This window comes from Camponotus floridanus, unplaced genomic scaffold, assembly GCF_003227725.1.
Source record: "Camponotus floridanus strain SB8 unplaced genomic scaffold, Cflo_v7.5 scaffold25, whole genome shotgun sequence".
NCBI classification, from domain to species: domain Eukaryota; kingdom Metazoa; phylum Arthropoda; class Insecta; order Hymenoptera; family Formicidae; genus Camponotus; species Camponotus floridanus.
Window position 1 is genome coordinate 880,898 of NW_020229381.1, and position 16,902 is coordinate 897,799.

Here is a 16,902-nt window from a genome sequence, read left to right on the forward strand (position 1 = left end):
ACCGCTCACCGGCATAACTACGGGCATATATATGCGCATCGATCACGGAAAGTGTGATGTATTTCACCCAAATGCGCGCGGGAAATGTTGCAAGAGGAACAAGCCGGTGTAAGATATTTAGGAAACAGTTTTTAAAGTCGTTTGCGGGAATTGCGGTGAATTTTCTTTTGCATGCGTGCATTACGTTTTGTAAGAAACTAGAGAGGCAAATAATACGTACAAAAAGTTGATTTTATTACAGTAAATTATGAACCTGCATTGCTTTGAATTTTAAAGATGCTTAAAGTTGGAATTGTTTAAAATTAAATAAAATGATGTATATAGGTTATTCTTATGTGTAGCATAAGTTATTTGCACGTTATTTATTGAAGAAGGACTTAAATATATAAATTACAATCTATAACGTAAATGTGTAAAATTTGATATACATTTGCAATACTATTATAAGTGTAATGTCAAAATAAGTACATTACTGGCGAGGTAATCAATATTTGCGAAAGAGAAGGGACGATTTATCAATGAAGCATTATTTTGGTCGTCCATTCGCACTCTCGTCTCGATTTTGATTGATGCCTTACCCGGGAGATATCGATAATGTTATCAACAATCGAGCCATCATTTTCGCGGGAAGGTAGAGGGATTAAGTGACATGGGTAATCGCTAATCAATTACAAGCGGCAATCATCGCGCGATTACCCGTGCTGCCAGACGAGAAATCGTTCTCATATAAATCACACGACAGACTCTCAGTTGTAAGGGTGGGTAGAAAATCGCTGTCTGCAGTGCCATGTACGTACTCAGGATCCCTGCATGTTCTGACCTAGGTGTTGATCTCTCTCTTTCTCTCTCCCTTCTTCTGGGATCGCCCTGGTTGCTCGAGAAGACCTAACGGTTAAGCCATCTCTCGGCCCTTCCCTCCTTCCTATCTCCTTCTTGCTTGTGGTACACATTGATGAGACGTCAAGACCAGGTGTTACCCACACTGGTAGCATTTCATCCCTAATTTCTACCGACGAGACTCGGGAAGTCTAATACTAGAAGGATTATTGACCTTTATTTTTTGAGTTTTGCGCGTAACAAGTGTTGTTACTTTTTATACGTTGCTTTCATTTTTAATGTACCATAATTTATATTGCAATCAATATATATATATATTGCATAATTTACATTGCATTCGATCGACTTCGGATTTTCATTTTGACAGTTTAGACAATACACTTCCGTGTACATATATTTCTCTTTTATTCTTATATATTTATTTTGATCGACATATAATAATACACAATTATAACTTACACATTATCACACAATAACTGCATTATAATATACAAATAATATTTGAAATATATTACAGTATTAGAGAGAGAGAAAAGAGAGAAAAAGAGAGAGAGAGAGAGAGGGAAAATTTTATTTTCGCGTAAAGACAAAAGGGCAAAATGATGGCAGCTAAAAGAGAAACCACCTTTGATAATAGAAAACGCGAATAATGGCCGCTTGATAGCTCTTTTTTACCCGTACAATCATAGCAATCGATTAACGCCTGCGTGTGTTGGTCTCTAGTTGTCGTTTCTAAAAGTGGAACGTCCTATAAATTTGTGTCCGCTGTGTGCTTCGATGGGATATTCAATTTTCTCGTTGATGCATGACCACACGCCACCAGTTTCTCCTGCCGTGTCATAATTTTTATCCTTTGCTTTGCGTCTCATCATTTTCACTTTCTCTTTCATCAAATAGATTACTTTATTCATAGTTACTTTATAATTAAATTCCAAAATATTTTCATATTTTTACATTTGTATACAAGTGAGATTTATTCTATTTAAAATGGAATGAATTTTATTAAAATATATCTTCGCTTAAAATAATTGTTTTCCAGGTAATTTTGTTTTTACTAGCTGTTTACGCTCGCTTGTTCCGACGTCCAGAAAATTCTTTCGTTTCTATTTTAAACTACCTCTGTTCTTCGATAGAAATTGAGTTAGTATCGCTACCGCGAGAGTATCTATCAATCGAACAAGTATTGCTCAGACAATACTGGTCATCCATTTTAATGTTATTTTCAATTTTCGTCTGCACGAGCAAAATAATCTAGAATAATATACTATAGTAGAAGGAGATTTTCTGATTAAAGTGCAGGTTGACAGTGATAATTTGTCGGGCATGACGCGCAAGTGACAAATGTTCACATCGATATGAACGCCTGGAGAATATCGTTCAGGGGACAGCAAGAAAGGTTGACAGAACAGAAAAATGATGATGCCGCGTCGGGTTAGAATAGCGGCTCAAAGAATAATGATCAACAATTTGTTAGTTTACAGCTTACGCGAAGATCATCCCCTGATTTCTTTTTTATCTTTATACAAAAACTCACTCTATCAATGCGATATTGTGAAGAATATATCTTTACTGTAAGAAAAATATAAGTAAAATTTAATACCCGTAGCTTTGCGTATTTATATAATGCAAAATATTTTAGTATGATTAATTTTATAAAAAGAACTATTTTCTACAGTCGAATAAAAAAGAAATTTTTAATTTCTTAAGAATTTCTTATAAAATATATATTAAATATATTATTGAATATATATTTGATTTTCGATGATAATGCAATTGTTGTATTCTAGATATTACTTTGTTAAGTGAACTTGAATTTTATAACATCTCTAATTATATCTGTATATCTAAAATACAAAAATTGCATTATCGATAATAATCTCAGAGTTGAATATGAATTAGACAGAAAGAAAGAGAGATATTTTTATTGCAACATCGGAAAACTTTTAGAATGATACTGATGTCACATTCGTTGAGCGTTACATTTTTTTCCAACGATTCGCGATGCCTTCAAAGAAAATCCTGCGACGTTGCGATATCTTCGTCTTTTAAACAAAGTCTTGAATATGTTTCACGAATTATGCTCGAGCAAATATTATTATCATCGTTGCAACAAAGGCCCGGATTTCATTGTGCACCTTCATCCTACGTCGACGCGCGAGTTCTTTCAGAAGATCACGAGTGATTTCTCCTTTGCATTCTCTAACTTACGGACAAAAAGCGATTTACATCGTATGAAAGCCCGTCTGATGAAAGCGCGAAGACGTTAGGATTGAAACTACTATTGGCAGTGGAACTAACTTGGTTTGTCCGGAATAGAAGGAAAGATAGGAAACGAAAAATATACCCGAGATGTGAATAGAATATATGGCAACAATTACGCGATTGCAAAATAGCAATTGTTTCGCGTCCGGTCACGTTGAAAGCATTTCTCATCGCCTTGTGTATCGCGTTTCCCTTTTTTTTCTTGCCGAGATGTCGATGAAGTACGATAGCGAATGATATATTTTTATTGGCAGCAAGTTTTGGCGTCCGGAATGATCGAAAGTTTCGCAAGCGAGTCACGTGCTCGAGTATTTGTGATTTTGATCCTAATGTGCCCTACTCCTCCTGGGTATAGTAACTTCTGTCTCATACAACTTGTCTTGGTTCTTGGCGCAATACAACTCGTCCTAGTAACATTGCTAGACATTGGTCATGCATCTATTTCTGCAAAGTTTTAGAACTTCCGCAACTTTCTGAGCTGTAGTTTGTCTTCTCTATTGCAAGTTTTTCTGACCTCATTCTTTCTGAATCGCATTTGGCTCCCGTCGTTTTGTTTTATCGTCCTTAAATTATCCTTAAATTATAAATAATACCTCACATCTTTTTAATGCCAAATTTTTATTCTCATTTAGGAAATGCTGCATCGATGTAAGTCCATTTAATTATTTATTTTTATGATCAGATTACGTATACCTTAATTTATTTTTAAATTTGTAAATAAATTTATTAATTTACAAATAAATTAATAATGTATATGCAATGTGATCGTAAAAATAAACAATTAAACAAATTTACATTGATGCAGTATTTTTTAATAAATATTTATTAAAAATATAATAATGCTTCATCATATTTTCATTATTACAATAATAATAAATATTAAATTGTTTATTAAATTTTTTGTTTTTATTTGTCTCTGCTATATTCATTGTGAATACAAAATTATCAATTTATACATTATTTAATCAATTTTATATGTATCTACACGGCGTGTCAAAACGTTACAAATAATATATAGCGCACAAGAACAGTAAAGTTAAATGAATGTAAACGATGCGCTAATTGCGTTTTGCTAATTGTATTTTGCTAATTGCTTTCTTCATCGAAATAAATTATTGGAATTTGTTCCTTCGATTCGAGCATTTTTCTCGTTTCTCGATCGAGTTAAATGCGTCGAAAGAAAAATCTGCACGAAATAGCTCATCAGTTTCTGAATAAAATTTCTTATCGCACCTTTCTCTTCGAATTAAGTTCGAAGTTGAAAAAGTTCTCGATGAATTCTGTGCCTCAGCGGACATGGTGATTTCGTACTGAGCGATTCATTAGCGACGTCGTATAACGATTATGTCTTTATTAGTTAAAATTCGCTTCGTTGACGTCAGAGAGAAATTCTCGTATGCACTCACTGGTCGAAGCCCATTGAAAGTTTAATTTCCGGACGAAATACGCTGCAATAATTTAATGATAGAAGTTTCTTCTCTATCAAACCTGCGCGAATACATTGATATGTGAGAGTTCGATTTGTCATTATAACAAATTGGTTTTATTTGAGTTATCCATCGTATTTTATTATTTTGTTTCTATCAATTTATAGATTTGGATTGTCTTTATCATGGTAGAATTTTCACATTTAGCAGAAATTTTTTCGAGATATTTTCATATTATTCGTGCGTTATTTCTTATGCACAATCGATTTTCTCAAAATATGTGCTATTTGCTGGAAGATGAAATTTTTAGAGAACTTTTATGCCACGATAAAACTGGATTCTAAGATTAAACCTTATCGTGCGGTCAGCCGTCTATTGGGAAACGCAGTGTTGGCTGAATGTATGTGCTTATACCACTGCTTTGTATGCGTCCGGTTATATCCGCTTCTCTGCTACTTGAAAGTCTGACATACACAGCCGCGATCTCCTAACTATGAAAAACTGTTCAAACTTGCATATCTCTTTAAAGTTTCGTAAAAGCAATTGAGAATATCCAGAGAAACTCTCGAGACATATATGAGAACGTATATAATTTTCGATTCCACGAGTGGGGCGAATTTTCCTTATTGAATTCAGAACATGACGCGCCCAATGCATAGGTTATCGATATTCGTGTTATATTTTATACGATTAAAAGATGCGGAAAAAGCGGTATATCGGTTGTATAAAATAGATTAATATTAATAAACTAAATAAAATAAAGAATATATATTTATATTCGAGATTAATTTATAAATTTAGAAAGTATTATATATTTTTTGAAAAAAATTTCAGACGATTTAAAAGTTAAAAATGAAAAAAGTTGTGTAAATTGATCTCTCTGAAATATAATGCGAAGAGAATTGTGTCTTTGAATTAAAAAAAAATAATAACAACTTTCTGTTCTGTATCCAATATTATTCATTCAAACTTATGTTCAAACTAATTTTTTCCGTTATGCAAAAGTTAATAAATTTTATTTTAGACATAACAATAATTTCAAAGTAAAGTTTTATATAAAACAAATGATAACAAAATGCTAATTACTTTTTTTATAAATAACATAATAAATTTCTATTAGAAGTAACAGAAAACAATAGCATTTCGAATATTTAAATAGATTGTGATGTATTTTAATAATATTAATATAATAGTTTTTTTACAATTTTATCAAGATGAGTCAAATCGTGCTTCTTGACTTTTCTATATGTATTCTAAATTTTTTTTATATTTTTGGTATTATATTTAATGACACTCTTGTCAATTTATTACAAACATGTTTTAAAAATTATGTGCAAATGTACGTTCGAATTATATCCTCACAAAGCCGATGTTCTCCTGTTCTTATTCGTTTAAAAAAGACATTCGCTTCCTCTTTCGTTTCTCTTGCGCTGAATAAGCCAAAAGCGAAGTTAAATAATGATTCGTGAAAGCTCACTCAGCTTTTTACGATGGAGAGTCTATAAAATTAACGATGAGCGATGACTCATCTCTTTGTGGTAAGATAAATAAATTATGCTAAATGAGACAGGTAAAAGAGAACCTGAATGTAATTTTATATTTAATATTGTATTTTTATAAATTGTGTCTTTTTCATATATTTTTTTTTGCTTGTCGCAATATTTAATATATCAAGTCTAAAAAAAATTAAAAAGATATTTATAGTATTTAGTCATTAACGTTATTATTTTATTTGATTGAAAAAGTAAATTCGAATTAATGTAGAAAATAAGTGTTACATTTATAAAATTTATTGTATTTTTTTCTCAATAGGCGGAGTAATTCAGCTATTTCTTATCGATGAACTTTCGTTTCCATCGCTATCTTATTGTGCTGAATAAGCTGAAAGAAACCACAAGAACAGTTACAAGAATGTACTTTCCTTTTCATAAAAGCTCTTTCAATAGGCATTTTATTGAATTACTTTACGGCAGAATATACGATAAAATATTATGTGTATATGTGTATATGTTTACATTTTTTATAATCAATACACTGTATAGAAAATTATATATATAATAATTTTTTTTGTAAATAGAAATAAAATACAAAATTTATCAATGCTTTTTAATTTAGTCATAATAAAAAATGAGATTTGAAATATGAATCCAACTAAATTGGCTTTTCAATCAAATTTATGATTAAAACAAAAAATGCTAAGTTAACTGAAAAATTTGATAAGTAGTTCATAAAATTGTACGGTTGAGTTAGTATTATGTTGTTCTCGATATTTCGATAACAATGTACCAACATTTAATGCACTGAATAAAATCCGTGCGCGGCTGCCTCCTGACGCATGACGGTGCGAATAACACGTTCGACAAAGTGCAAAAATCGATTTTCCAAGCTCGTCCGAATGAAAACTTCCGGTCTTTAAAGAGGCTCATTATTTTCCTGCCAGAAACGACCGATCGTAGACCGGCCGGCCCTTCCTCTTCACCCTTACCGTTCTGCCAGCTAGAGAATGGGATTTGGGATGGAATCGGGGTGGACAAGATTGATAAATTATCGGCTTGAAAAATGCAAAACCGATGCGCGCACACGTACGATTTCACAGACGTGCGCTCACACGTCCGCACGGCGGTCGTGTTGGTGTGACATATCGCACGAGTAAGCCCTTATACGATGAATTCAGGCGGATGCATGTTCTCCACATAAATTCCGACACGAAGCTACGTCGCCTGTCATACAGGATGCACTGAAAAACTGCGAGACCTATGCCGAGAGTATGTTCCTCACTTTTACGCCTCGTTGCGACGCATCATAGCTTGACCGCGTAATTAAATTTACGGCCTCATTTAATAGACGGCCAATTATCGGCGTTGAATGAAAATGCATTAAATTCTGTTGATGGCCGCTTATTTATTTTGCAGGAATATTATGTTCTTCTGAATACATTAAAAATATATTATTGTTATATATAAGCAGTCTGTAGTAATAAATATTTAGATGAATTATTCACAAACTCTGTAATGAGTATTTATTAATGAGAGAGAGAGAGAAAAAGAGAAAGAGAGAGAGAGAGGGAGAGAGAGATTATAATAATATTAATTAATTAGTAATTAAATGTTTTATTGTTTCAGGAAGGACGAATATTAACGCTGCATCTGTTCATGAGGTTAGTATGTATATGTAAATCATTGAAATTAAGGCTATGTAATTATTATTAGTCACAGAAATAATCTTGCATGAGATCTCTTCCTCTCAATTTATATTTATTTTAAAGTGTGTATATGCATATATTTTTTTTTTTTTTTGATACGACATGTACAATATAATGTATTAGAAAATTTGGAAAGCTTTCTATTCAAACCTCTGCATGATAAAGAGATTTTGCAACAATATGGAAAAAATCTAATATAAGTAAGCATTTAAAATATATCAGAATATCTTTGGATATTCGTCGCAAGTCTAGCGTTTGTCATGAGATTTTGATATCTCTCGATATTTGCATAGTAAAATTTTTTTGCTCAATTTTTTTGAGCAATTCTCCAAAGGAGATATATGAAGCGATGTAATTCAATTTGCCGTATGGCGCTTTTTTCCGTGATTCAAATGTCGCCATGAATTTTCTCTTTTGGCAGGCTTTGTAATTCGCTTGTGACGCTGTAATGAGATTGGATGCGCGTTTGATCAGCTATACCATCAATATATTAGAGAGAGAAAGAGAAAAGGAATGAAGGAGAGCTGTTATAGTGACGTGTAATTATTGATGGAAAGTTATGTATGGGGCTACAAAGAGATATATAAATGCACATGCAGCATTAATGCAGCTATTCTGCGCGTATATTCGTATTTATATAACTATATATTTCTCTCAGGAATTACTTGATCGTTTAAATTGAAGTTTTTAACATTACCTATGCTCTGTCAGGAAGAGAGATTAGTTTCATAAAGCTGTCCAAGCGTATACTTTCACGATTATTATTTCCGAATAAAAAAATCGAATGAAGTTATGTGATTCAATTAATCAAGATATAATTATAAATAATAACGCTAATTTGAAAATAATATTAATAACGGAAAAAAGAAGTAAGTTACTACATTGCATAAGTATACAATGATAATGCAACAATAAAGATTTATACATATTGAAACTTTTAGTTTTCCTTAAAGATAATCAAAACTGTAATAAATAATATAATAAATAAATAAATAACTACTTTCTGCATTGACGGGCATTATATCATATTAATATCAAATTTATTTTTACGTATATTTGTACATATATAATCAAAAATTTAATAATTTATAATGCGATTATACACATAAACTTCAAGTTGCGTGCTAATGCGAGCAATTTGTATAAATTTGTGTAAATTGCACCAAAATTTATAATTATTTGTCGTTGTTCAACAGGCAGCAAGTTTAACATAATAAAAGAAACTTTCTTAAATCCATATGAAACATCTGTTTATGTAAGAATGTTTAGTTCTGTATTAATTAAAATGATATTTCACACAAACTATTTAATTGGAATATAGAGTCATACTGTTATCGATTTATAAGGACAGCAATGTTACAATTATTAAAAGATAGATTTAAACAAATATTTATTATATTTTTTTGCTCTTGCAAATATTTTAATTTAATATTATAAACAAATATATTTTAATTTAATATTTTAAACAAATATATTTTTAAATTAATGTATTTATTAATTTACAAGCAAATGTTTCCTAATTTTAACCAGAAATTTTAATATTACGATATTGAATTAAAGTACATATTTTTTATTTAACTGTAAATTATAAAACTGTGTAACACGATAAGCACGAAACTGTAGAATGAATATATTCTCAAAATTCTCAAATATCAGATTTACAGTCTATTGGTAAGGAACACTTGTTATTCGAATTGGATTGTTGTTTCAAGTTGAATATCGATTTAACATATCGATGTTTCGACGCGCGCAAATAACGGAAGTGCCGAATATCGAATATTTTTTTCACTTGCCATCGTAAAAGGTAATATTGGTACAATACAGAAGGTACGTTACATTTAGTCGACGAATATCAATATCGTGGATTTTTATTGTTATTTTAGTAAACAACGAGCCATTGCCCTCGACATATAATATGATATCGCGTTAGTTTCGATGAGGCATTCATTTAATATGCATTATGCTGCAGCGTTGCCTTGATAAATGCTGATCTGGCTTAAATCACTCTTTTATGCGTCAAGCTAAAACGATATAAAATTAAAATAGGAAATTTTAAAAGAATATTAAATTTATGTTTAAAAAGTTAAAAAAAAAAATATATATATACACACATATACACACAATCAATAGCTAAAGTCTATATATATATATATATATATATATATATATATATATATATAATATATATATATATAGAGAGAGAGAGAGAGAGAGAGAGAGAGAGAGAAAGAGAAGTTAATTAAAAAAACAAACATTGAACTTTATTGATATAAGTTTATACAAATCTCGATTTACGTGGCAATTTAATTTTAAAAGTATTTTTTGATGTCGATTTTTGTAAATATTACATTTCAAATATATCTCCATTTTTTATATTTTATCTTCAAATTTAAACTACGATATTGTTCTTGTTAATGTTAAACGTCTACATTCGAAAACAAATTTACGAATCTTTTTCCAAGTGGATTATTTCCTATTTCGAATGGTAACAAGATTATCCAATATTTCACGAAAAAATCGTGACTGAGTGGATTTATCTGTATGCGCATGCATTTGGCGTAGCAGTCATCGAGCACGATCAAAATAGATTTTAACAGAGTGCTTCCGATGCCGATATGATTGCAACATTGTCGCACGATCAGTGGTCTGTAACGGATTTGCAGCAACTCGTGGTTGCTAATAAATATACGATTAAATATGCCAAAGTATTCTATTGGAAGTAAAATTGGATGGAATATATGAATCGACATATATCACTGACATATCATGCTCTAATAATTTTAACGGTGACTAACATTATAATATTAAATATTATAATTTTATATATCTCTCACGATTGAATATATATACACACTAAAATCAGAATTATGGAAATTATTTTTAGAATTTTTTAAAATGTATTTTTATTATTATTATCTTGCAGAAAATATAACTGACTTTATATTACTTAATTTCTATAAATAAAAAGTCTATAAAAGTTTTATTTCTAGGCTATTAAAATCATAAAATAAATTTTATGTGAAATTAAATTTTGGAAAGCAGGATTTATTGCATTAAAAAAAGTCAATTCTGAATTTTATATTCAGGTGAATGTGAACGTCATCATTTAGCGAATTGGATAAAATCATTGTATCGATAATATCAGCTTTTTGAATTAATAGCCGATAACGAATAAGATATTATATTGCAATAAAAATGTATAAAAATATTTGAAATACAATACTTTTAAAAACTATTAAATTTTATGTAATATTTAAAAAAAATTTTTTTCACATCAATAAAAATAGAATTTAGCAAGGTTTCACTTATACATAATAATAGAGATAATCCGCGCGAATTATGCTTCTAATTCTACTCGTCATCATTCGACAATGATGACGAGTTCGTATAGTACATGTACCAATCTACGATCGACAAGCTAAATGCGTTAACGCGGTAATTCGATTTATCTCTGCCATGATGAAATATTGAAAAATAGGGAACACGTCCAGCTTTGAATGGATGGATATGATGTATTGTTATTTTTTAGCCTACGATTTCTTAGCGATCACCTTTTGCTAGATACAATGTCTTGTGTTTGAAAAGGAAAGGTAAAGAACGAGGTGAATATATCGGTGTCCAGGGCCCGTTTGTGTAATTAGCACGCGCGCACGTTACGGGCGGCAAATGAATCAGGCCTAATTACATGATTCGATTTTCATCCGACGTGGGATGTCCTTCATTCGCGCTCTCTAATAATACATGCACGCAATGCAATATACGGTCTATAGTCATCTCCATTAAGCTGATGCTTATGATTCTAGAGATAGCATGTTGGAGCATCAACTTTAGTGGATACGCGAAATCTAATTTTGCTTATCCACTAAATTCTGTTCTCGTGGTAATACATACGATAATTTGTTGGCTTTGCTGTTACGTCGCTAATCAAATTATATTTTTTTTGCTATATACATTTTATAGCGTAGCGACGAGAAAACATGTAATTTAAATAATATGTTAATATTTCAATAATGTAGTCTCCTCCTTAATTAAGTCAATTGTTGATGTTTACATTATACAAGATTTTCTTTATTACGTTTTCTCTCCCACGTGTTGTCTGTATTAATTATCCGATATAATAAGACGATATTACACATGGAGGCATTATATATATATATATATATATATATATATATATATAAAATATATGTACATAGAGAATGCTAGAGATATAGCGAGAACCAGTAAAGGATCATAAAGCTCCTCGTCAAGTATTATCCATCTCGCATGCCGTCTTAATTTGACGCTACACAGTCATGTGGAACTGCCTGCTCCAATTGAGTATTCTCGTAAAGGAAGCAAGATCGCCGAAAATGTGGGCTATTCTACCTTTGAAACCATCGCTGGTACGGTCTCTCATTAAAATAGTTAAGCTCTATTAAGAAGCGGCTAGGTCCAGAATGCTCTAAAGTAACACGTTCTATTGTACATCAGCTCCGCCGCTGGGGAGGGTTGATAATAACGGCGGATATCACCTGGAAAGTTTAGCATAACTACAGCTGCAAGCTATATTACGTCAGCTTCGCTGATGAGCCCTTATGCCAGATTGCGGAGGGTGCTCGTTAAAGTCGTGAAAGTTTTCAAATATTTAAATTTCAGTAACATAATGGAGTCTACGATAAAGCTATCTTGAGATATATGTTTGAGATATATGTCGATAATCTTACAGAAGCGCGCGATAGACGTTTTATTTTTTACACAACTTCTAGACATATTAAAATTATTTATTTTATTAATAATGATAATATTATTGTACAAATTGCATATATATAAGCAGCAGAGAAACGAATATGAACAAGAGGGAGCTATAAAATTACATTAATGGATTCCCTTTGCGGGGAAAGTGTTGACGCGAATATGCGACATAATGTTTGCGATGAAAAGTACCTTTACCTATATATATATACACATACAGGAGGGACAAGCACACAGTGTGTTTCAAAAACAATCGCGGAAAACGATGCGATAAAACGATGACATACTTCTGTTGATAACAGCCCGCAAACAAACTACCGAGGAACACATCGTGACCCTCGTGCAACTGTCTCTGGCACTCGGGGGCATCTCGAAGGAGCGTCACGTGCGCATCCCTGCTCGTCTTCACCTACAATTTCCGGATACCGTAGCTGCTATCAACGAGCGAGATCTGCCGCCGTAGCCTTCTCTCTTTGCGGCACGCGAACGCCATGACTTTCGGTGCATTAGCTGGTGGACTGTTACGAGCTGACTCGGATCATCCTGACGCGGCGCAGATACGACATTTTAACAAATCCGCTCCACATCGCGGTGGATGCGATAAACCTGATTGTGCCCGCATGCGTTATGAATAAAATAACTTGATATTACTTGATACGCGGTTTTAACTTTAAATTACGTTTTACAATTCTGTATTAATCCAATTTAGTCTAGAGTTAAAGTAGGTTATTATCGTTGCACTTTGAACATAACGTTGTTTGAATATTATTTCGGATAATAATGAATTATATATGAAAGCTTGGAAATTGTAAATCTGAAGCGATATTGCATTAAATCATTTATATCTATTTAAACAGATGCATATGTAATAGATAAATAATATATTATTAATAACATAATAATATCATAATATTATCATGATATAATATATTATTAATAATATAATATTATTTAAAAGTGCAGAAATTGATTTCCAATTGTATTTAAAATGAGGATTAATTCCATTCTAACGCGTTATAATTTTTTATTGCCCGCAAATATCAATATATCTCCCTGCGGAATACATTGCTGGACTATGTTTTGTTTCGTGTACCGCAACGTGTTGATATGCTAAGTGAAACTTTGTATATAGTTTGCAAATCAACGGCATACCGTTGTTCGAAGGTTCTTGTTCATTCGAGTTGTTGGGAACTTGACGATCACGTTCTCGTTGTCATAAAGAACGCTTTATCTGGAGTATAAGTTTAACAAATAAAAACATTGTTAATATTGAAACGTCAAATGTATACCAGCACAAATGTTTATCTCTAATTTCTTTACTTTTAGGTATTAGAAATTTGATTTTATTTATAGGTTTCGTGTATATATATTATAGACACTAAAATTAATGTAAATTATTAAATTATAAAATATTTAAAGCGCAACATCAGAAAACAAGTTAAATAAACATCCATAGTTTTACTATATTTTGCATGTAATGAATATATAAGTTACATAACATTAGAAAACAAGTTAAAAACATTCATAATTTTTTATATTTTTTATATTTTTTATATTTTGCATGTAATGAACGTACAAGTTTAACATAAAAACTAATATGATGATATGCGCTGAATATTTTATAATGATTATCGGGATATGTTATGATTTAACAATATGTTGAATATTCGATGCATTAATTATATACAACGCGCGATTTGACGCAATACGATCACGCTTGTGGTGCGATTAACTGGTTAGCATGAAAATTACAAATACATATATAATTTATAGTTAGATCAACATTATCTATCATGCGATTTATCCATCGCTATCGATATACGAGCATATCGCATCGCGATATGACTTCAATCGTTGCGAATTAGTCATTGCCTATAAAATATATGCATTGATTATGCTATTAATATTGGGATAATTAATATATGAATTAACAAATACACCGGATATTCAAAATTATAGATGTATAAATATATGCTGATTTATGTCCTTAACATCGTTTGCCATTGTAGAAACATTTTGTCTTATAATCGAATAATGATTATACAATGACGATAATCTAAAGTGTGAAGTTTTAATTTGATTTAAATATTTTCACACGAAAATTAAATAATATTGCGGCACTGTTGAGTTTGCATAGAACGCATAATCTTTTTAATGATTTATAAATTCTTCTTTGCGAAAAATTTTAAAATTTCTTTTTTCTTTATACATCTTTTTACCTTATTATAACTTTTTAATAAGCTACTTTTTTAGAGATTCTGTTGACCGTTATACTTATCTATGCGGATATTATTTTATGGTCGTCTAGCAGCAATCATAGCCATTTTTTTATAATAAAACTTTCAAATTAAAAAAAATTATATAATGCGCTATAAATTTTAGTATTATAATTACTTTTTTAATTCTTGCAGCACATACATTTTTTTGCTTTTAGTTGTTTCAAAATGCTTAAAAAATTTACAAAATTTTACATAAATATCTTGACATATAGAAAAAGATCATGTACAACAAAAGTTAAAAAATAAATATTAAACATTTTTCTATTGATTAAGAGATATTCGTTATATATAATATGGATAAGTTACTCGATGACAACACTTTTTTCACTCTGTTTCTGGTCACATATTTATCATATTTTGTCGCAGTTTTAACTGTCATTTTGGCTTATATGTGACTTTTAAGAATTAGTAGTAGTTAATGATTAATCTTTGCGCGAAAAGATTACCTAGTACACTTGTATATTTTATTGTAGTACAATCTGCATTTGTGAAAGAGGACTTAATGCAAGAAATTCAATTTTTTTTTTACGATAATTGCCTTCGATTTTTTGATCGCGTTTGGTAGACGTTTAATTGTCAGAATTTAGTTACTACGTGCGTATTGAACGTACGCGTACGTGGTTCTTGTCCATTGAATTGGGAGAGTCGCGGATTCAGGTGTACAAATTCCATTTTCCATGTGTATGTATAGAAACGTGATTCACATGGACGATCAACTGTCGCACGTGCCTGCGTAGGTGTGAGAATTTGATCCATCCTTCAAGTTCAGTACGAGGTAGGCGTCAGACCGTGATCCTTTACAGAGGAGATCATCCAGACGGTTAGAAGTTGTAATTACAAGATTACTTCAATGAATAATTTGCACTGTAGTGCAAAATATCTGCTCTTAACTAAAATTTACATCGAAATTTATCAAAAAATACGAGATAAAAAAAAATATATATATATATATATATATATATATATATAAAATCAGTATTAATTACATTTAATGTAATGATGTTTAAAATTTTTGCTTACTGTTGCTTTTATATATATATATTACGCACGCCTCTTTCTCATCAATAAATTTACATTTCTGAATTTAGAATGGAACGTTTACTATGTATATTTTGTTTAACAAAATGTAAAAGAATATTGAGAAAATTTAAGATTAACTCATCTTATGTAGAATAAAATTTCCACACATAAATAGCTTTTTGAGAAAGAATGTTTTTTAAAAGATTGTTTCTGGTATAATAAAGCTTAGAGAACGCCGAGGTAAGCGATAGTTGTAAAATAAGAAGAGTAAAATTCAACAAAAATTTAAAAAAAGTTGCACTTGTGTAAAAAATTGTCAATATAAAAATTGTCGTTTTTTTTTTTTTAATTAAGCTCTTTAAATCTTTTTTAATACTTGATCAACATCGGATGGATATCGGAAGACTTTGTAAACATCAAATTAATGACATTAATAATGTGAATAGCCGTATTCTCGCCATATAATGAAAATTAAGGTCTCTTTAAAAGTCTTTGTTGTATTTTGCATTATTTTATAGTGCATTGCAACATTACTGGACACTATTTAGCCATGTAACATTACAAACATGCCACACCGTTGTATATGACAGTGCTAAAGTTAGAGAAATTAATAGTGCGTTGCAACTTTGCTTTAATCCTTGTGCTGTAAAAATATCTAACTTTGTTAAGTAATTAACTTATACCCGAGTTTTATAATCCTGAGTATATTCAATGTCACATTAAAATGTGTTTTATTGCACATAAGCTTTCTGTGTGCGTGTCTATTGTCAATTAAGATATACTTATCACTATTTTTCATCCCTACTTAATTTTTCTCTCACGTTGTGATACGTGAACACAGTAAAGAGATAAACATATAATTTATACAAAAACGTGTGCTGTGAAAATTATAAATGATTGCTTCTTCACATGTACTGCTCCCATATATTTGAAATTTAGCACAACTTGGAGATGGCGATGTAAAAAAAAATCTCGTGTATAAATCAACGCGATACTCTATTATCGCGTAAGGAAATATCTAAGAATGAGCTTTACGAGCTTTTGTCGCGCGTGGGAGAACGCGCAAACCGCCCAGTTTACGCTCAATCGCGCGCGCGTTATCGAGCGTTAGAGAACGCGGTCATATTATGCATATTAATTG

General features: G+C 31.0%; 1 protein-coding gene across 4 annotated transcripts in view; it reads left to right on the forward strand.

Annotated features, from left to right (window-relative positions):
• Positions 1–16,902, forward strand: part of LOC105256367 (TWiK family of potassium channels protein 7) — a 258,014-nt gene that overhangs the window by 110,876 nt on the left and 130,236 nt on the right. For all 4 annotated transcript variants that reach the window (XM_025409189.1, XM_025409191.1, XM_020029104.2 and 1 more), the window contains one exon: positions 7,649–7,683. The gene's annotated coding sequence lies outside the window, so the exon portion shown is untranslated. The remainder of the gene's footprint in view (positions 1–7,648; positions 7,684–16,902) is intronic.